The sequence below is a fragment of the Pelodiscus sinensis genome, chromosome 16 (assembly GCF_049634645.1).
Source record: "Pelodiscus sinensis isolate JC-2024 chromosome 16, ASM4963464v1, whole genome shotgun sequence".
NCBI lineage: Eukaryota > Metazoa > Chordata > Testudines > Trionychidae > Pelodiscus > Pelodiscus sinensis.
Genome location: NC_134726.1, coordinates 25,873,714 through 25,895,168, shown reverse-complemented (window position 1 = coordinate 25,895,168; position 21,455 = coordinate 25,873,714). Strand labels below are relative to the sequence as shown.

General features: G+C 45.0%; 1 long non-coding RNA gene across 1 annotated transcript; it reads left to right on the top strand.

The window, feature by feature from the left end:
- Positions 1-400: 400 nt before the first annotated feature.
- LOC142818613 (uncharacterized) lies at positions 401-18,484 on the top strand. The gene is made up of 3 exons (XR_012896164.1): positions 401-5,733; positions 16,120-16,765; positions 17,281-18,484. It is a non-coding gene; the product is annotated as an uncharacterized LOC142818613 (long non-coding RNA).
- Positions 18,485-21,455: the final 2,971 nt, after the last annotated feature.

Below are 21,455 nucleotides of genomic sequence, written 5' to 3'. Positions count from 1 at the left end.
AAAGTGGCTCAGGTTTCTAATGGTCCAAAGTACCCAAGTGCTCATGAAAATCCCACTAGATGCCGATCTTTTAAACTTTGGATCTTAGAAACCCCTGCCTTGCTGAAGGTCAATAGGAATAAGGAATAATGAAGTAGGAATAAGAGCCTCCGGAAAAGGGCGCTTTTTCCGGAGGATCAGGGCCAGTGTAGACGCTCTTTTCCGGCTTTTTTAAAAGCCGGAAAAAAGCGGCGGACATTTTTATTTAAATGCCGCGGGGGATATTTAAATCCCCCGTGCATTTCCCTACTACGACTGGTGAAATTTACATGCCCCTTCCGGAAAAGGGGCCAGTGTAGACGTAGCCTGTATGTGTATTTTGTGGTTGATACTCTAGGTCAGACAATGCCTATGATGGCCTTAAGTACCTGATCTCTTCAGGAGAAAAAACTGTCCTTTCTTGTGGCTGTGATAAGCCATTCATTTTAAACTAGCTAGTTAAATAACTGCTTAGGACCAGGGATGGACTCAGAAAAGCCTCTTTGCTCCTCTAGGCAAGTAGAAAAGGTGGCTAGATCCATCTGGGCTAGTGGATTGGGTGGAATATGTGGCAGAGCAGGATGTTAATACGATTTTCCATAACTTGCTTTGCAGCTGCACTTTTGAAGAGAGCAAGAGGAACGGAGAGGCTTGCAGTAACTTGTTGTGCTGTCATAAATGCTACAGCCACCATCTGTTTCCAGACTACAGCTTGAAAGAAAACCAAGCAGCATTCTCATAATTCACATGAACGTTTTACACTTGTGAACCCTTCCTGACCTGTCTCTAATAATGAGGGGCGCATGCGGCACTGATGGTTTGGATTTATTCTGCAAGTATTTGTGTTTATTTGTATGACTGTTTCTTTTGAAACACATTTCTTCATGGGTCCTTTAAAAAAATTCTCAATGCAGATGAGCTGCATAGCAAAATGCTATAAAGGCTAAATCCTTACTGCATTGAACTTAATGGAAAAACTCCTCAAGATGAGAACATTTTAACATCTCCTACTCAAGTCTGTGTTGGTTATTTGTGGCTTGCAGAAGGGAATATATTTGAAAACGAAATTACATGATGCAGTAACTCCCATTTTTCAAAATCTTCTGTGAAGAAAACATATCTGTGGGCTATTCGATCTGTTGCTGGGGGTTGCACATTTGAAACCAGCAAAATCAGACATGGCCATCTATTAATGGCTGGATGACCTGATGAAAACAAGTTTCTTTGCTAATCTTATCTTCAGACTGATCACCCACCCACCATCATAATGACGTGTCCAGAGACAAAAGTTACTTTTGCGAGTGCCAGGGTTCCAAAGGATCGGTATTCAAGTTTCGTTCACAGAAATATTGTTGAACTTCAGTCTGTGAATTAGGGTTAGCTTCATTCTAGGATTCCTTTTCAACTGTTCAGCAAAATGGAGAAGAAATGCTGATTCTTCTGCCTCTCTCTGTAGTTTGGTTACTTTTAGCAGAGCTCCTCATCCTGGGTCATACAAGAGGACAGACTTGATGACCTTATGGTCGCTGACTTTATGAATCCATAATTATTAACTTGATTGCACTGGATCACTTGGACTGGAAGATAAAAGGTACCCAACCAGCTGATCTTTACATCCTGGAATAGTTAGGTGGGGCGGACAGCACATTTGAAACAAATGCCCAACACAAGGAAAAGGATAACTATTGTTGTCATGTAAATGGACGAACTATCCGTGAAGGGCATTATCAATGGATGGAACGTCTACTGGGATGTCAACTCCACCTGTATTCTCTCATGTTAGTGAAGAAAATGTAGATCAGAGGGGGTGATTTTGAGGATAACCCTGAGAAAACAGGCATTTAGCCACCTAACTCATCCACGATTCCTGATGAGGGAGGCACTTTGAGTGTGCCTGCCAGATCAGGCCCCGTTCAAAAGCTGAAGGTGAAGCCCACTTTATAATATTTAGCCCATTGATCACAGTACTTACCCCAAATAAGCCACGTTCAATTCCCTCTCCCTGGCAATGGGGAACTGGGGATTCCCACCTCTCAGGAGAGTTCTTTAACCACCCCAATATGGGATAGTCTGATGTGGGCCTTTGTCAGTCTCCCCTGTTGAAAGTCTGCCACTGAGGATCAAGTAAGGAAAGAAGGAATGGGCCAACAAGAGAGAAGATGACTCTTCATGCCAGTGGCTTGGGCACACACTTGAGGGCCAGGAAACCTGAGTCCTGTCTTCCTGTTCCAATCACTTCTTTACTATTTATCCCATTTCCGAGCTGCTTCAACATGAGAGACTGAGAGTGCCCCACATTAGAACATCCTATAACTCAGTGGTTAGAGCATGCTCCTGAGAGATGGGAGACCCCATTCCCATCCTTCTCTTCCCCTGTCACTGGGTGGGGAGTTGAATTTGGGTATCCCACATCTAAACCCCTGCTCTCTAAGGAGTGGTCTAAAAGTTATAAGGTGGGCACCTCATCTTCCTCTGGCTAGTTTGTGTGGAATAAGGCAGGCAACTCCTGCAAGAAACTATGTAGGTGCCTAAGCCAGGCATCAGGTTACATTTGTAGTTAGCTAAGCAGACCTAAGCTCCTCCCTGGATCCTGGATTGATCTCTGAGAAGAGGGCGTGGCGTGGCACATCTGTGCTTCCCATTAGCTAGTTTAGGCAGGCTGGCTTTTGTGGATTGCATTCGAAGACACCTGTCTGTCCCCATTCATTGCGTAGGAGGCCTAGGCTCTCAACTTGTCTTTGTGGATCACAGTGCTGTTTCCTGTCATTTTCTTGGTGCCTAAAAGTTAGGTGCCATGAGGCTCAGTTTTGTAAGCCTGGCGCTCTTTGTGAATTCCACCCTTAGTCTCTGCCTCAGTTCCCCATCTGTAAAATGGGGATAGCAGCATTCCCTTAACCCAGAGGGGTGTTGTGAGGCTAAATAGTGTAATGGTATCTGTGAGGTGCTCAGATACTATGGTAATGTATGGTAATGAGGACTGTGTAAGTGCCTAGACTGATAGAAACCCTGATGCCTAGTTCAGTGCTCTAACCACTGGACCACACTGCCTGTTGGACTTAATTTTGTATGAGAAATATGGATGAAATCTGAGTGCATCAAAGGTATTGAGGTGCCTAAATCTCATTGAAATCTGGGCCTGATCCAAAGTCCACTGAAGTTAATGGAAGATTTTCCACTGTGTTCATGGGGTTTTGGATCTGGCCCCACAGAGGGTCAGGATAACAGATGGAGGGCAGCAAGGTATCATGATTAGCCAATACATTTACGGATGAATTATTAAAGGCGGGCCAATGAGTATTACCTGAAACTAGATAAGCATAACTACAGTACTTTGAAAGAGCACCTTCCCACTGCCGACCTCCAACACTCTTCATGCAATTAGCCTATCCACTTCCCTGTGAGGGAGGCATCATTATTGTTTAGGGGAAATGGAGGCAGAGAGGGGACAAGTGATTTGCACACAGTGACAGAGGGTGTCCGTGTGATAGCTGGAAATACCGCTTCACTCTCCCGCCTTCAAAATGCACAAACAGCCATTGCAATTACCCACTTAGTCCTGCAAGAAATGCAGCTTTCAGAAGGGGCATTGCACTCACCTTGTGTTTTTGAGTTACTGAGTATGGATAAGCCACATCCACCCTGACTGGATTGGCTTCGTTAACACAGGTCGTACACTTGCTAATTAACTCTCTTCCTTTCATAGACTAATACATACATACATACATACATACATACATACATATATATATATATACCCCTGCCTCTTTAATTTCCACTCCAGTGCATCTGATAACATGGATTTTACCCACAAAAGCTTATGCCCAAATAAATGTGTTAGTCTTTAAAGTGCCACAGGACTCCTTGTTGTTTTTGCAGATATAGACTAACACGACTATCCCTCTGAGACTTGAATATGGATGGACGTTTTTCAGTTTGCCAGGATGGTAAAAACCCAAGTGTGGATAGTGGCAACTTAGGTCATGGTACAGTTTAAAAAAGTTCTTTCTGAGAACCAGTATACTTTATCATAGTTGATAATGATTATTTAAGGAATAACACATGATGATTTCAAAGATCATTTTTTATAGGACTATGGCTGGTATGAACCATCTCTTGTGATTAATATTTTGCTTCTTACATAGTGAATGTAGCAAAGATATGAGAAATGGAGGTTAATGATTTTCTTTTAATAGGCATTCAGAGTTCATTCCATAATGTTAATTAAATGTTTTGGACGACAGAGTAGCACCAGGATCCACCCAGTGTTATATAATTATTCCATGGTATCACGCTTTCAAGTTTCTTTCTGTGAAGATCAGAACTGAAACACTTTGTGAAAGCCAAGCAAGAAATGCTTGTGTAATTGAGTCATTTAATTTTGTGCATATCTAAACTGATCAGTAGCATTTCTGCAGAGAGTAAACAACATTTCTTCTAACCAAGAAAGATATTTGCTGCCTTATTTAAATGAACCAGTACTGCTCATAGAAGTACATTTCTTTTGGAACATATTACACAGATGATAGGTCTATGACTACAACTACAGGAGATAAATTAAACGAAGACAGTGTGATGACCATCTCATGCTTTAAGGAATTCGCACCCAAGATATCTGCTCATTGTACACATCCTCCTGTAACACTCTTCCCATCCTTAGGAAGGCAAATAAGTCAACCAATCATGTATTTGATTAATCTTGTTGCTTTTCCTAATGATCTTGATACATCGCATCCATTGCTTGCCTCATATCCACAAAGCCAGCTATCTCATCATAAAAGGTAATTAGGAAAAGCAACAAGATTAATCAAATACATGATTGGTCGACTTATTTGCTTGGTCTCAAAAGAGAACAAATGGATGTGAGTCCTTCCTGTTAATAAATAGCCCCTTTGTCAGCCTATCAGCATTGAAACTCAGAGGTAAAAGGCTGAGGGGGGTCTCACCAGTTGTCCCAAAGCATGCCCTAGATCACCATTCAAAGGGATCACTTTAATTACTCTTCCAGACCCATCTCGTTGTCAGAGCCTCCCAAAATGAGAGTAGAATCCCCTCCCCCACACACACCTCCTTCGTGGAAGGAGGGAAGCGAATAAAAAGAAATGTGAAGAAGAGAAAAGAGGAAGAGAAAGAGGAAAAGGAACCCTAAAAAGACAAATCTCAAAGTACCCACTGACAAAAGTAGTGGTCAAAGACCTAGGTAGGAAATCACATTCTGCCATCTTACAGGTGATGTCTTTGCCTTGAATTCAGATGGAACCCGGTAGATCAGACTGAGCAAGATCTAAACCTCTCTGATGCTCTTATCTTTGAAACAGGGACATCATCAGGAATAGTAGGAATGGAGAAAACTCTAAAATGGTCACTCCACACGTTCACATATATAAAACGTACTTCTCCCTCAGTCCTGAAGGAGAGACTTCAAGAGCAAGAGTTGCTGCAACAAAACCATGGGGGTCTCTGAGGTTGCTCCTGCTGGGTGCCTTAGTCCTACCTCGCTGATGTCAGGATCGCTCTGTGAAGTCACTGCCTCACCACCACCTTTGCCCAATAGACTGAGGTCCTACCAAAGGCCTTTGTGATGTCACTGCTCCACCCATCACTCCCCTGCAAGACTGCTGTCCAGATCCTTGTCAGTCTCTTTGGTTACAGTGACTGATCAGAGTAACGTGCTCTCAAATGAGCTACAGACCATCAGTTGTTCATAGCATTTGTTAAGTATTTTAGAATAATTAGAACATTAGAGATAATTGTGAACTGCTGAGGGTCAATTCATCTTGTTGCTTCTCTCCAATAATCTAATATATGATAGATTTATTATTTAGTTACTTGGTCTCAAAAGAGAACAAAAGGAGCAGTTTCTTACCTGTCAACAGCATTGAGATTCAGACAGGTGGGAGGATGAGGGGTCTCAGGAAGAAAGCTCAGGAACTTGTTCAATAGATAAACACATCAAAAGAAACGAGGGATGAAACGTGAAAGCTACAGTTTTTTTGTAACAGTGAAGGTTGCTAACTATTGGAATAACTTGGTGTTGATGTATTCTGCATCACTGGCAATTTTTAAATCAGGATTGGTTTTTCTTTTAGGCTATGTCCACACAGCAGCACTATTTCAGAATAACTGAAGTTATTCTGAAATAACAAAGAGCATGTCTATACTGCAAGCCATTGTTTCGAAATAATGTTGAGCTGGAGGACTTCTTACTCTGACACCTGTAACTCTTGCTTCTTGAGGAGTTAAGGAAGTTGAAGGAAGAGTGTTCGTCCTTCGACTTCCTGCTGTGCAGACAGTACCAAAAGCCGAATTATTTTAACTTCAACTACACAATTGATGTAGCTCAAGTTGCATAGCTTAATTCTGCCCTTCTGTGTAGACTTACCCTTAAAAATCTGCTCTGGTTCAGACACAAATATGCTGGACCTTTGTTATGCAGGTGGCCTGCTAGATGACCATGAGTAAGTCATGTTGCTGCTCTGTGCCTCCATTTCCATCTGTAAAATGGGCATAAAGGTACTGACTGCCTTTGTAAAGCACTTTGAGATCTATTGATAATGTCTGATGCAAAAGCTAAACGCTAAAAGCTTGAATGATTATGTATTTTTTTCCATTCCTCTCTAAATGGCTTGTTCATATACACTATGGGGGAAAGAGAAAAACCAGAGTGCCACATGTTATTTGTTGCTAAAGTGAACCTAGAGGCCTTTCTATTCCATGAGGCCTAGATAAGGGCTTGAAGTTCTTTTTCTCTTTTCAGCAGGGTCATTATTGAGATACTCTCTAAAAATCATAAAAGTTCTGTTGTTTTAAACAATACTCAGGCTTGGAACTGTCAGGCCTTATTCCAAAAACGGGAGCTTTAATATTGTAGGCTTAAATCTGGTTTCTCCAAAAAGAATAGCAACCATGTCCCTAAAAGGATTGGTGTTTTTTACAGCAAAGCTGGAAAGACACCTCAAGCTCAGCAGGGATAGTATTTCTGCAAAGTGTGAATGGCTGGTTTCAATGTGGGAGCTCACCTAAACACATGAAGTCTCATGCTTCACATGTTAACTTCTTTGTATAAGCTGGTTAAATAAACTGATTTGTTTGCCACTGGAGCTCTCAATGGCATCTTTTCCCATATTTACATAATGCTTCTATCTGCTTGCTGTAGGTGCTTTGTAAACATACATTTTAGACTGTTTTAATGTGACTTGTTTCTGATTCGTGGGTTCTAGCTCAGAGGCACATATTTTTCTAATACACAAGGGGGGGGGGGAAACCACCTTTAGGAACTTTGACCTGTTAAGATCACATACTAAAGCAAATCTCTAATGCTAACTTCCAGCTAATGCAAGCAGGGAAAGCCTGAAATAAAATCAGACTAGATGTGTTCCTTTGACAGGGATTTCATATTTGAAAGACATTTTAGTCAGGGAATTGGCTCAATATTCCATGAGCTAAAGTGCAACCGCAGTCTGCTTTCAAGTTTATTTTTAATAATCGTTTTGCATTTGCTTACATATCGATTAGCTGATGTATGTACAATATTTTTGGCAGTGCAGGTTACGAGGGATCCAAACATGCGGCTTTCCTCTCCACTTCCATTTGATTATAGTAGGAGTGGCCGTAGGAATTTTTTCCTTTACCAATGGCCTGGGTAGTCTTTGAGTCCGATTTTTCCATCATCCCCACCCATAAACAAGCCACCAGTGCAATGATACCAAAACTCCAGCTACAAAGCTAGGTAGCTTCTGGTTTCTTCAAAGCTGTGGCCAGCTGCCCTTCAGATAAGCTCTCAGGGTGCCTCTATACTGCATCCATAGGTCGAAATAAGATATGCTAATTCGATCTCATTTCAAAATAAACCACTATTCTGAAATGTCCCTTTACCCTTGTGAAATGAGGGTTATAGGGATGTTGAAATACCGAGCCTGTTATTTCGAAATCTATTTTGAAATGACGTGCTGGTTCAAAAGATGCAGAATAGCTATTTTGGGATACCTCCGGTACCCCGAATAGTGCCATAGTCTAGATGTACCCTCAGGAAGTAGATAGAACCCATCTGATACTTGTCTTATTTTGCTTCCTGCAGGTGCTCTGCTTCTCTTAGAGGAGAAGTGCAAAGAAGAACACATTTGTTGTTTGTGTTTTGAGCTATTTATATGTATCTTCAAGGAACAATCAATAGCAATATGCGTCATTAATTTAGGGATATCAGATCTTAGCAGATCTATTTTTTTGCTGGATTGTCCTTTGGTGGACCAGAGAAGGAAGGTGGCACCATAGTCTGAAATATGAGCTATTACGGGTCTCAGCTCAGAGAGCAAAAGTGTAGTCTGTCCATACAAAAACAAAAGGAAAAAAGCCTTTCAGACAGAAAATTTGAGGCTGTTTCCTTGTAGAAAACCAAATGCACAAACACTTTTTTTTGTTACCTTGGTGATTACACCTTCAAGTTCTCTTTTGTTTCATCTCCTCACTAATCTTTTCTCTGTGTCACCTCCCTTTTGTGGTTCTATATAGCTCTCTGCCTGACCTGTGACAAAAAGAGCAGGCAGGCAGTTTCCCCGTGGAAATATCACCAATGTTGTCACTCAGCCAGTAAGAAGTGATACAGCTGGTACTGTACATTCTTTCTCTGAGGAATAAATGAATCATCTTTTTAATATGCAGTGTCATCCAGGATCCGCAAAAGGTTTATGAGTTTCAGCGTCTCAGAAAACACTATTTGGAAATAGTGTTTTTGGCCTGTCTGGGAATCAGTAGGTAGGGTGAACAAGCATTTGCAATTTATTTTTATTTCTTTAAATTTATTTGGAGTGACTCCCCAAGCACTAGATGCTTGTATTGATGTTCAAATACAAGAAGACAGGCATGTATCCTTAACACATAAACCCTGCTGCCTAAGGGTTTCCAGCATGGACCTTTTAATCAAACTGAGCAGATTGTTGAATAATGAAAACCCACCATAACTAATAATGGCCCACCCTTCTCCCAGAGCACCCTACCCAGGCAGTGCTCAGAACTGCCTAGACCTCGCCGTGTGGGGCTCCGGCAGTGGCTGCCAATGTGGTAGTGGCAGTGGTGGCAACCTGGAGCCACTTTTAAATAACTCTTTTAAATAACTCTTTTCAAGACTCTTTTAAATAACCAGAGCAACTGCCCCCTTTTGCCCCTTTCCTCTCCCCCACCATCAGAGGCCCTATGGTACGCGTTGCTACACACCACAGTGAAAGGCAGAATGTGTCCACATTGTGCTGCGTAGCTGCATTGGGCAGCAAAAGACTCTGGCTGGGGGAGGCCGTGGGACACTATACTGCAGTGTAGACATGGGAGGGACTGCACAGGCATGGATAGAAGAGCCACGTAGCCCTAAAGTTCTGGCGTGTCTTTATTCTAATTGCTTAAGCAGCACCTCACCGTCTATGCAACTATTTATATCCATGCTGGGGGGGGCATGTGGTATACGTACTGTACATTCTGCTGTAAATGTTGAGATAGCCTATGGGTATTTCACGCTGCCCGGCACTGCAACCTGTTTATTCTTTGTGTCTTTTTGTTTTGGCCAGAGCCTTTGGCCCTAATTCCCCTCAGCTCTCATATTTCTTATTTCATCTAATAGGTATTGTCAGCAAGCAGGTCAGCCATCTTCCTAGACCAGTGTTGCAGCCATGTTAGTTGATTTTTGTAGGCCGAAGTAATGCCCCTTGCTTTCCTTTACTCAATCTGATGCTGAGGGGCTCAGACGTCATAGAAGCCCACAGGTACCATGGTCACAAACATTATAGGACTGCCCCTGCATGAAGATACTGACTAAGCTGCTGTATCTGTTGAACATGCTGCTGGGAAAAATACAGATCTGATTCAACACTGATCTTGTCAGCATGGGCACAGGATTGCTTTCTTCTGGTCTCAGTTTAATGGATACAAATAGCTGAGACTTTTTTTGTGGGTGTTGGGGTTTTTTTGGTTTTAAAGGAGTTTTGTTATTTTTGCCAAGCTTATAATGAGATGCTACTATTCAGCAGCCTGGAGGCTAATGATGATAAACCCATTAAAATGATCTTTCTATATGTTTATGCCATTCTGGTATTTTCTTCCTTAGTATCTCTGCCCCTGTTTATGCTGCAGACCCCACTTCCCCCACAATACTTTTATTTACGACTGCACAATCATCATTTCCATGGCAACATGGTTTTGAAGCTGCAGATTGAGGATTGCAATTTGCTAAGCAAGAGAGGAAGAGAGTGGTTTTTTTTTACCAGCAAGTAGCAACTTTCAAATGCAAAATAACGAGTTAGGGCAAATCATTTAAATGCTACGTTATAATCAAGGCAATTTTAAAGCTCAGCATGGTTCTTCTAAAAATAAAGAGAGTAAGAGCCAGTCAAAAAAAGAGATCATGTTGTAACATCCCCATCACAGCTCCACTAAATGGTCTTCAACTTGGTCTTAGATACAGCCTAATTTGGCACAGAATTGTTTACATCAGTGGGGTGGAACATTGTTCACAGACAGATGACTGGATCATTGTAATCCTATAAGTTTAGGACCAACTTTCCCAGTGTTTAAGGAAACTAATAATACAGCCAGCCTGTTTGAAGTTAGCCCAGGCTATTAGCAAGTGTATGTTGTTCCCAACGGGCAGCTGAAGGGTGGCACATGTGAAATAACAACCCCTAGCACATTTCATCTATAGATAAGAACATAAGAACATAGGATATTGGGCTAGGTGGACCTTTGGTCTGACCCAGTATGGCTTGTCTTCCAACAGTGGCCAATGCCAGGTGTCCCAGAGGGAATGAACAGAACAGGGACTCAGCAAGTGATCCCTGTTGCCCATTCCCAGCTTCTGACAAACAAGAGGCTAGGGACACCATTCCTACCATTCTGGTTAATAGCCATCAATGGACCTACCTTCCATAAATGTATCTAGTTCTTTTTTGAACCCTGTTAAAGTCCTGGCCTTCACAACATCCTCTGGCAAGGAGTTCCACAGGTTGACTGTGCACTGTGTGGAGAATTTTTGTTTGTTTTAAAACTGCTACCTATTCATTTCATTTGGTGACACTTAGTTCTTGTGGTATGTTAACAAGCAAAAACGCTTTCCTTATTTACTTTCTCCACACATTCATGATTTTATAGACTTCTATCACAAACTCTTTTCTATGCAGAAAAGTCCCAGTCTTATTAATCTCGCCTCACATGACAGCTATTTCATAACCCTAATAGTTTTTGTTGCCCTTTTCTGAACTTTTTCCAATGCCAAGTCTCAGCAGAGAGGCCAAGGACCAGATACGTTTACAAGGAACTCTCCCTTCCCTCTCAGAGGGTATGTCTACACTACAGCACTAATTCGAACTAACTTAGTTAATTCAAACTAAGCTAATTCGAATTAGCGCATCTAGACTTAAAAACTAGTTCGAATTAGCAGTGGACCCTGAACCGAGGTTAAGGATGGCCGGAAGCAGTGCCGGCAGGGCATCAGATTAGGACTGAGCGTGTGGAGCTGCTGCCTCAGGCTAGCCGAGGGCTGTGCTTAAAGGGATCCGACCCCCACCCAGGACAGACAGTTCTCAGGGGTTCCCCGCTTGCAAAGCAGTCCTGGCTTGGAGTGCCCTGAGTGCCCACACTGGCCATCAGCCCAGCTGCCATCCAGAGGGGGGGTCAATCAAAGGGCTTCAGGAGAGTTTCCACCCCGAGGAGCCAGCAGAGCCAGCCCAGTCCTCCCCATCGGGGGCTCGTACCCCATTCCTCCCTCACCTCCTTCCACTTACAACTCCCTAGCCCCCCTTCCTGATGTACAAAATAAAGGACACGTGTGTTCAAAAATAGAAACTCTCTTTATTGAACAAAACTCGGGGAGACTGGGAAAAGGAGGTGGGAGAGGGGAAGAGAGAGGGTGGGAGAGGGGAGGGCAACTAAAATGATCAGGGGTTTGGAACAGGTCCCAGATGAAGAGAGGCTAAAGAGACTGGGACTTTTCAGCTTAGAAAAGAGGACACTGAGGGGGGATATGATAGAGGTCTATAAAAGCATGAGTGGGGTGGAGAGGATGCATAAAGAAAAGTTCTTCATTAGTTCCCATAATAGAAGGACTAAAGGACACCAAATGAAATGAATGGGTAGCAGGCTTCAAACTAACAACAGAAAGTTCTTCTTCACAAAGCAAATAGTCAACCTGTGGAATTCCTTGCTGCAGGAGGCTGTGAAGGCTAGAACTAGAACAGAGTTTAAAGAGAAGTGAGATAAAGTCATGGAGGTTAGGTCCATGGAGTGGTATTAGCCAGGGGGTAGAAATGGTGTCCCTGGCCTCTGTTTGTGGAAGGCTGGAGATGGATGGCACGACACAAATGGCTTGGTCATTGTCTTCGGTCCATCCCCTCCAGGGTCCCTAGTGTTGGCCGCTGTCGGCAGACAGGTTACTGGGCTAGATGGACCTTTGGTCTGACCCAGTACAGCCATTCTAAGCTCAGGGCTCAGGGTCGGAGGTCTCAGTGGACCACCTTGATTTTCATGCAAACCTGCTCCTGGGTGGCCAGGCTGGCAGCTCTCCTGCCCTAAACGGCCACTTTCCTGTGCCTACTGCGGACGTCGTGGATGAGGTCCACGATCTCCGCACCGGACCAGGCAGGCGCCCGCCTCGTGCGGCCCTTGGCAGGCTCCTGGGAGCCGCCAGCCTGGTCCCAGGAAGAGGCGGAGGGCTGGGTGGCAGCGGGTGGCTGGCTTGTGCCGTGCCAGGTGCCGTGAAGGGCTCCGGGGCCGGGAGGGGGGGCAGAAGAGTTTCCCTGGTGGTGCCCAGAGTGGCCACCAGGGAAAGCTGGGAAGGGCTAGCCTCCCACTAGTTCGAATTAAGTGGCCACACAGCCCTTAATTCGAACTACTTAATTCGAACTAGGCGTTAGTCCTCGTAGAATGAGGTTTACCTAGTTCGAATTAAGCGCTCCGCTAGTTCGAATTAAGTTCGAACTAGCGGTTTCTATGTGTAGCGCCTATTAAAGTTAATTCGAACTAACTTCTGTTAGTTCGAATTAACTTTGTAGTGTAGACATACCCAAAAGGGCTTCCTCTGCAGGCCTGGGTTGCTGCACAGTGGTGGCCAGAGGAGGGAAGCTTGTGCTACCCAAGTGGTTCTTGTTCAGGAGGTGAGTGGAGGATGTGACTTTAAGGCTCCCTCTGTCACTGTCTTTTGCCAGCTCGAAATTCATTCAAAAGATTTTTCTAAAAAAATTAGTTTCTCTCCTCTTTGGGTTTCCTGGCCGCAGTCAGGACTAAAAGGAAAAGTGACAAAATATAGCCAAAAAGGATGCTCTAGTTTTATTTCCTGCCTAACTGCAACTGGGGGTATAAAAACCCATTTAATTACTTAACTGTTAAAAGTTAAGTTTAACCTGGTAACTGATTAAATGGGGGCAGACAGGGGGACTGTTTCAGCCTGGCTCCTTCCGGGCCTGGGTGGGACTGCTGGCTCCCAGCCCATGTGGGGCTGGAAGTAGCAGCCCCATGTGGGCCTGGAAACGGATCCTGTGCTTCCAGGAGCCGCTTCCACGTGGGACTATCACTTCCAGCCCCACATGGGATGCTGGTTCTCAACCCACATAGTCTGGGAGCTGGCAGCTCTGTGTAGGGGCCCGGTGGGGCTGGAGCAAGCCCTTCACCCATGGCATGCCACAGGAGGGGGCTGCTCCCCAGGTACCGGTTAACCGTTACCCAGTAAGCATCACTGTTATGGAATATTGCTTGCCAGGTAACGGTTAACTGGTTACCCATTAAAATCCCTAACTGCAACCAGGGGTTCCAGAAATCTGACAACGAAAGCTCTGGTAAATATCTAAACTCTAGCGTGCGTCAATGAACCCAACTGACACTTTCAAATTCACTTATTGGTAGCCATGCTTTAAACCCAAGCGGCAGTTTTGGCCCCAGCAGCTGATGCTGACACTACAGAACACCCTGAGGTAACATGTACGTCTGATTTTAGAAGTCTCTCAGAAATGATTCTGAAGGCTTCTGCAGCATCCCAATTGCTTTTAGATTTCAATCTGTCTGGAATGACTAGCAAGGAAATATGAGCAGGTATTCAAAATGACCAGAGGTACTTCCCTGCCTGTTAGAAATCTATCAGTCCCAATCAATTCTACTGAAATTTCCCTGGGGATTCAGGGTCTGCTTCTCATCTTTACCTAGGCAAATCTTCCACTACCGTTAGTGAGAATGTTTGGCTGAATGAGGTCTGCAGGATCGGGCCCACATGGTTTATTCTTGTGAGGTATTGAGTGTCCTCAATTCCCACTGGAGTCAATTGGAGTTGGGGATGCCCAGCAGGCACAAACCCTGAGGGCATGTCTTCACTGCAGCGTTATTTTGAAATAATAAGGTGAGCGTCTACACAGCAAGCCCATTATTTCAAAATTATTTCAAAATAACCGGCTTTCTTATTCCGGAATAATAAATCCTCATTTCACGAGGAATAATGCCTATTTCAAAATAGTTATTTCAAAATAGGGTGTATGTGGCTGGCACAGCTGTGATTATTTTGAAATAATTGGCCTTCAGGGCTTCTCACAGCTGCCCTGGTGGCCACTCCGACCACACCACTCAGAATTCTATAGTTTCCCTTCCCCTGCAGGCTTTAAAGGTGCAGTCACAGGGGAAACAGTTTGTGGCACAAAAAAGGCCCCGAGAGCTCAGTGCCACACAGCAACATCCTTGTGTGGAGCAATGGCTGATCCCCAGTGCTCCCACTGAGCCCCCTAGGGCTGCTAGTGAGCCAGCAGTGAGCTCCCAAGCCCCTGCCGAGGTGCAGAAGAAGAAAGCCCTTTCCTGGTCTGGTGCGGGGGTCCTGGATCTCATTGAGGTCTGGGGTGAGGAGGCAAACCTCGAGGATCTCCGCGCCAGATGCAGGAACACCAAGGTGTATGGTTGGATGGCCGCAAGCCTGGTCCAGAAGGGCCACATGTGCACCCAGGAGCAGGTGCATATGAAGATCAAAGAACTGAGGCAGGCCTACACCAAGGCCGGGGACACACAGTTCCTGCTCAGGAGTGGCACCCCAGATCTGCCGCTACTTTGAGCAGCTGCACCAAATCCTGGGAGGGGGGGTCGGGTCCCAGCCGGTTGTGGACTCCGGCCTGGAGATGCCTGTTGTCAGCCTCCCAGAGGGCAGGGCTGAGTACCAGGAGAAGGAGGTGGAGGAGGAAGACGAGGCCAGCCAGGGCACGATACCTGCTAGCCACGAAGTCTTCCTGTCCCTGGGTGGTACTCCCCTCCCAGGATGTCGCCCAGGATTCGGACGAAGCTGGGGAAGGCCCCTCAGGTGAGTTCCATTCCTTTCCCTAGACACATGCAGGGGGAGGTGGAGGGCAGCGAAGGGCTGCATGCTCCTCACTCAGTCTTCTCTGCGTGGGGATCTCACAGCAGCCTGTGCATGTGGGTGCACTTGGAGCACCAGTCTGGATGAGGCTGCCACAAAAGAACCTTCAGCTCCTTCTCACACAACATTCCTGAATAGACCTGCCTTACTCCTGACTCAGTGGTGGGACACCCTCGCACAGCAAGCCACCACTAAGGAGGCGAGGGTCATGGACACACACAGCAGTGCCACACATGGGCCTGCCCGCACTCTTAGGGCAGCATCCACTCCTGGGAAGTGCGGTGAGGTTTAGGACTCTGAGTCCCTGCCCAGGGAGCGTGTCAGGGAGAGGAAAAGGAGGGGACCCCAGTGCCACCCTTCCCGGCAGGCTGTGTCTGCTGCTCACACACATCTCCCCCAGCACCCTCTCCCCTCTCCTCTAGTGGGCAAGGATAGAAGTCCTCGCCCTGTGGGACACCGCCACTGTCAGACCCGGCGTTTGCATGGCATAGAGGGAAGACGAGCTGCCCCATCTCCCCCCCTCCCTTCCCATGCCTGCTTGTTCCCAGGGCGTGGGGGTAGCGAGGCTCCCTTGGGACATCTGTGCTCCTGCGGGACAGTGCCTGCTATCCAGGCCACAGAGGGCCTTGTTCGAAGCACATCATCATCGTCTGAACTGAGACCTTTCGGTGTCGGCTCAGAGATGAGGGCTATGCTTCATGCACAGTGTCTCCTGGGATGACTGCCTTTCTCACTTTTCTTCACAGCTGGACCAGCTGCGAGTGAGGCACATCCACCACCTCCCGTGCCATCCTCCTGATCCCACAAGAGCTGCCCGGGCAGACTACCCCACGAGGACCTGGAGTGGGAACATATTGCCTGCCTGCGTGCCCTGCAGCATTGTCTTGAGTGGCAGGAGCAAAGGTGGGACGTCGACTTGGAGCTGCACCACACCATCTGGCAGAACCTGTCTCAGCAGACCTGGAGCATGCTTGGCATACATCACCATCACCCCCTGCTTTCCACGACTGAGAGGTCCAGCAGCCGCCCCCTGCACCTGCTCCTTTCTAAGTCCCCCCTGCACCCGTTCCTGACTTTGCTCCTGTCCCCACCCCTACCCCTCCAGCTTTCCCCCCTAATCTCTCCATGGCCACTGAGGGCCCCACACACAAGGTGGTGGGACTACCCAAGGCAGGTGCCAGTCCTAGCCCCAGCCCTGAGCCCTGCCTCCCCTTCTCCCTGCTCCCAGTCCCTTTCTGGTTATATTTACCTCAAATTAACCAGGAGGTGCAGCATCAGGTCTAGGAGCCAGCGAGTGCTTTGCAGAAGGACCAGCTCCATGGGAGGAGTGCTGTGGTGTCTGCAAGGTCAACCAGAGCAGGCAGTGAGGAGAGTTTTCTGTCCCTCGAGGAAGTAGGCAAGGGTGAAGAGTCTGAGGCGTGGGGGGGGGGGGGGCTTTAAGCAAGAGCCTCAGATAGCTTCAGGCAGCAGCTCCAGGAAGTGACTGCTGTCTTGATGTCCTGCCCAGAATGCTTCCAGGGGGCTTAAATGCAATTCAGCCTCCAATCAGTGTGGACACGCTATTTTGACAGAAACCTGCACTATTTCGAGGGGCATTTGTAGTGGTGCTAATTCGAAATAGCCATTTTGGGAGTTATTATTCAGAAATAGCTTATTCCAAAATAAGTACGTAGTAATAGACATACCCAGACTCTCTAACCCTTTCCTTGAGCCATCAGTCTTTCATAACAGTGGCTAGTGAAGTTGGCGTCACTAGGTGATGGAAATTAGATCAAGCCTGCCACAAGTCTGAAGGCTCATAGGAAATCACGAACCCACCCTTCATGAAATGTTAAACACTGGGCTGAGGTCACGGAGTGCTAATGAGAAAACCCTCTTTAATGTTCACTTTCTTCCTGTCTTTGAAGTCTGATGTCAGACTTGATTTGGAGTCACAGCACCTGAGGTGGAAAGTTCTGGAGCTACTGAATATATTCTACCCCCAGGAAAAGGCGCACCCTGAAGATTTCTAGCAATAGAGGTTGAGGAAGATTTTTTTCAGCACACACTATGGCTTCAGACTTGAACTTGGAAATGTTTGTTTTTGCTGCACCACCCCTTCCGCCCTGGTTAATGGGCAACCTTGAAACCCTGCTTTATGTTCCACATGTTTGATTTACATTTCCAAAGCAGGCCATCTGAATCACTTGTCAGCACAAGGGAAGAAAGTGACACAGTGGGAGGAAAAAGTGACATGTTATCACCCCAGCATAAACAAAAACAGCTGGACAGCCCTGTTACGGGCAATTCCCTCAACATGCCAGAGACAGCTAGTCACCTTGCTCAAAATGCTGAAGTCTAGCCAGTGCAATGCATAGCAACTGATTTGTCTTCTTTGATTTACATTCAGTTCCTTAACACTGCAACCCTGCATCCTGTTTTCCTTACACATGGCGGCTGTGCATTAAGGTGAAACCTTGAAGACACGGAGAGAAGATTTTTTTAACCCCCCCAAATAACCCATATTTTCTTTTTCTTGGTCAGCATGTTGCAATCCTTTTTATTAGCACCTGCCAGTAGCTAGATTGAAACACAGGAAACTTAAATAATCATCACAAATCGCACGCCAGAGAGAGTTCACCGGGCACTTTTGAATAGCGTAGATGGAAATATCATTTTCCACTTCTATTTGATGATGCAGCAAAATCAGTGAGCAAAGTTCTTTGACCATAACAAATAGCTGAACCCCCAATGCATTGCAGTGTCAATCAATGAAGTGAGGAGAAGGGGAAGCCATTGAGAAAGTTCATTATAAATGATTAGACACATTTGTGTGCTCCAAATGAAAAAGAATTATTGGCCCATTATGGGTCTACTAGAAAATTAGCAGTGTGTAGCTTGAATAAAGCAATTCATCTGAGAACTGCAGTGCTGAGGCTATGACTCTACGATCAGTGGCAGCAGCCACATTTGGGTGTTTTAACTTTTCCTAGTAAGAGCCCAATCCTACCACCACTGAAAGAATGGGGCAGGGAGCCTTCACTTGTACATGTTTGTTGGTTGGAGTTGCCTGGAGTACTTAGCATCATGGAAGTGTAGGGCTGGGATGGACCTTACAAGGTCTTGTTAACTACAGCTCATCGGCAGTTATCAGCTCAGATCTTCCTGAATGCCCCCTTCCCCCTCCTGCCTTGACCTGGTATTCTTGTGTAAATTGAGTACTTGTCATTTCAGCTCTGTATTAAGGAAGTCAGCAGTTCACTGGTTAACCAGTTAACTGGGAGGAGGGCTGCTCCCCACCCACCCATAGAGTGGTGGGCCCAGCTGAAGCAGCCCCCGCCGGTGTCACAGTGTGGCCTGAGCAGCCTCTATTTGTGGAGGGCCCAGGCAGGATTAGCCCCCTGCCCTTGGGATCCCATTTAACTGGTCAAATGCAACACTTAACTGGTTAACTGATTAAATAGGATTTTACATCCCTACTCTGTATATGACCACAAAATACACATTCCACAGGAGGAGAGAGGCCCTCAAAATTCATAAGGCTCTCAAGGCTTTATTGTAAATTAGCATGTTTTTACTTTGCACCCGTACTAAGCACTACAATCCCAATAAATTGAAAATTTCCTCCTCCTTCACCTAGCTTAACAGGCTTGGTGTAAGATCAGTGAATACTCATGAATATATATACTTCCATTGAAATGTATGCCATAAAATATTTACATAATAATTCTGCCCATAATTCTCTGAGCTCCACAGGGCTCTGCTGTGCTCTCAACCACATACTGTATTAGAGAACTCCTCCTCCAAGTTAAACAAAAAAGCTAACCAAGATAGCTTTCCTCTTGTTTAGTCATGTATATCTGTCAGGTTGTTTTCAGCCTTGGGTTCTAGACTCATAAATGCAGTAAAGGAAAAGCAAGCAGAAGACATGAGACGCCCTCTAAAATGTAGAAAAATAAATGAGAGTTTTAAACACCAGAGGACACGCCCTAAATTTAACTCCCAAAACTCCAGGTAGAAGCTTCTCTACATTTGCATAAGTAACTTTATAAAGGGGTAGTTATAGCTTATGAAGCCACTAACTAAAACCCTCTGAAGTCTGACAGCTCCTAAGACTGGAGTGAGCTCCCAAAACAGCAACATGCTCCTGCCGTGAGCTAAACTAAACTCAGTCTAGAGTAACGTTATGAGCTATATGAAATTTCCAACCCAGACTGGATGCCAAAGCCAGACCATACTCACAGACAAGGATACGTCTCTTAACTACAATAAACTCCCAACCTGGAACAGGCTCCCCAGGACCACAGCAGCCATCTTCCTGCTTTATTGACCCTTGCTCCACCCCACAACTGGCTTTGACCAATTAACCCCCTCCACCTTTCTCAAAATGGAGTATTACAACCATTAGCAAACATAGTCACTTTTCGTAAATCGAGTAGAATCTTACCAATGCATTTCTCCCTCCCAAAACTATCCAAATGTCCATCATTCTTGAATAAAAATATTAGAGAAAACAGCAGAGAAGGCAGCTCTGCACAAACACCCAATGGTCATATTTCTCATTGGGACTAGTCCCAAGTAATTAAAATAACCTATTTTTCATTGAAACCCTTTTGACCACCACCCCTTAGTCTCTCTGTCCGACTGCTTTATCCCAGTGTAGTGTTCTGCTCTTGCAGAAATAAACTTACCTAGATAGATTCCCCATATAATGACAATAACAAATCAAGTACGCTGCATTAATATTGCATCTTTCGCTGAGGGATGTCCAATATTAGCTAAGCTAGGCAACACCCCCTGGAAATTAGTAAAGTATTTTTACTCTGATTTTATAGCTTAGCCATTGCATAGGGCCAGACTGATCAGACATATTTAAGTGGACAGTATGTTTAATGCAGCAATATCCTCAAAGAATTCATGCTAACTACTCAAGTAATACAAACTTCCCTTTCGAAAACAACTTCAATCATCCTTATCCAGTCTACATTACAGCAATTCCCAGGTTTGAGCAACCCTTAAAAACAGCTTTTAATGCTTTCATCTTCAGTGAAGTCGAAGGAGGTTTTCTGACATGCCCTTGGTTTTCTCAAACCTCTCTTAAAATTATAATAATAATAATTGCATTATATTAGTTAGTCCTCAGGGAAAGCTCCATTTTCCATGCATGTAACCTTTACCACTTTGGGTTGCATTCCATACTGTTTGTCTTGGCAGCCTGAGGAGTTCATAACTTCACTGTGATAACCATTTTTAGTTTGGCCTTTAGATTTTTTTTTTTCAAATCCATCTGCCCTGAGACATCTATTTCCTGATTTCATTTGGTCTCACCTACCCTCTTCATTTTCAAGGATAAATTTAGGATAATCTACTGTTCTCTTTCTCTTTTGCTCTCTGGATTTCCCTAGCATCTCTACCCTAGAGATGCCTGTTTTCTTTCACCATTTCTGTAATACACATTTCTTAAAAAATAGTCTGAAATTGAAGGGCTTAGAAAATAGTCTGAAAAAGGCATCATGAAGCTTCCCCATTTATAGAACTTCCTATGACATATGGATCAAATTTGCTCTGGTTTCTAGGAGACAAAATGGATAGTTTTAATGAGAGCCAGCACTGCACATTCAATATAGGATCTGTGGCCCAGATCCTTAAAGCTATTTAGGTACCTAACTAGTTTGGTGCCTAAATACATTTAATCTGGGGCTGTATTCTTGCGTTCATTATCAGGAACATGGATTCTGCAATCTCAATTTAATGATTCTATTGATGATGCATGAACCAGGAAAGAAACCAGCTCCTTTCCCCTTGGCTCTCTATCGCTCTGCAGTATTAAAAAGGGGGAGGGAGGGAAGTAAAGTATTTTCCTTGCTGGAAAAGTAAGCCAATGACGTTGGGGATACATAGAGGTAGCAGAGTTATTGGAAAGGAAAGTGCTATATATTTTTGATGCCTTCTTCAGACTGTAACCACACTTTAAGCAGCACTAATACATAGCACTAGATCACCACACAAAGCCACTCATTCAAACTCCGGAGCACCATTCCGTGCTGTCAGGTGTTCTTGCAGCTGATTCATTTCCAGATGACCAGCAGATTTAAGGATCTGT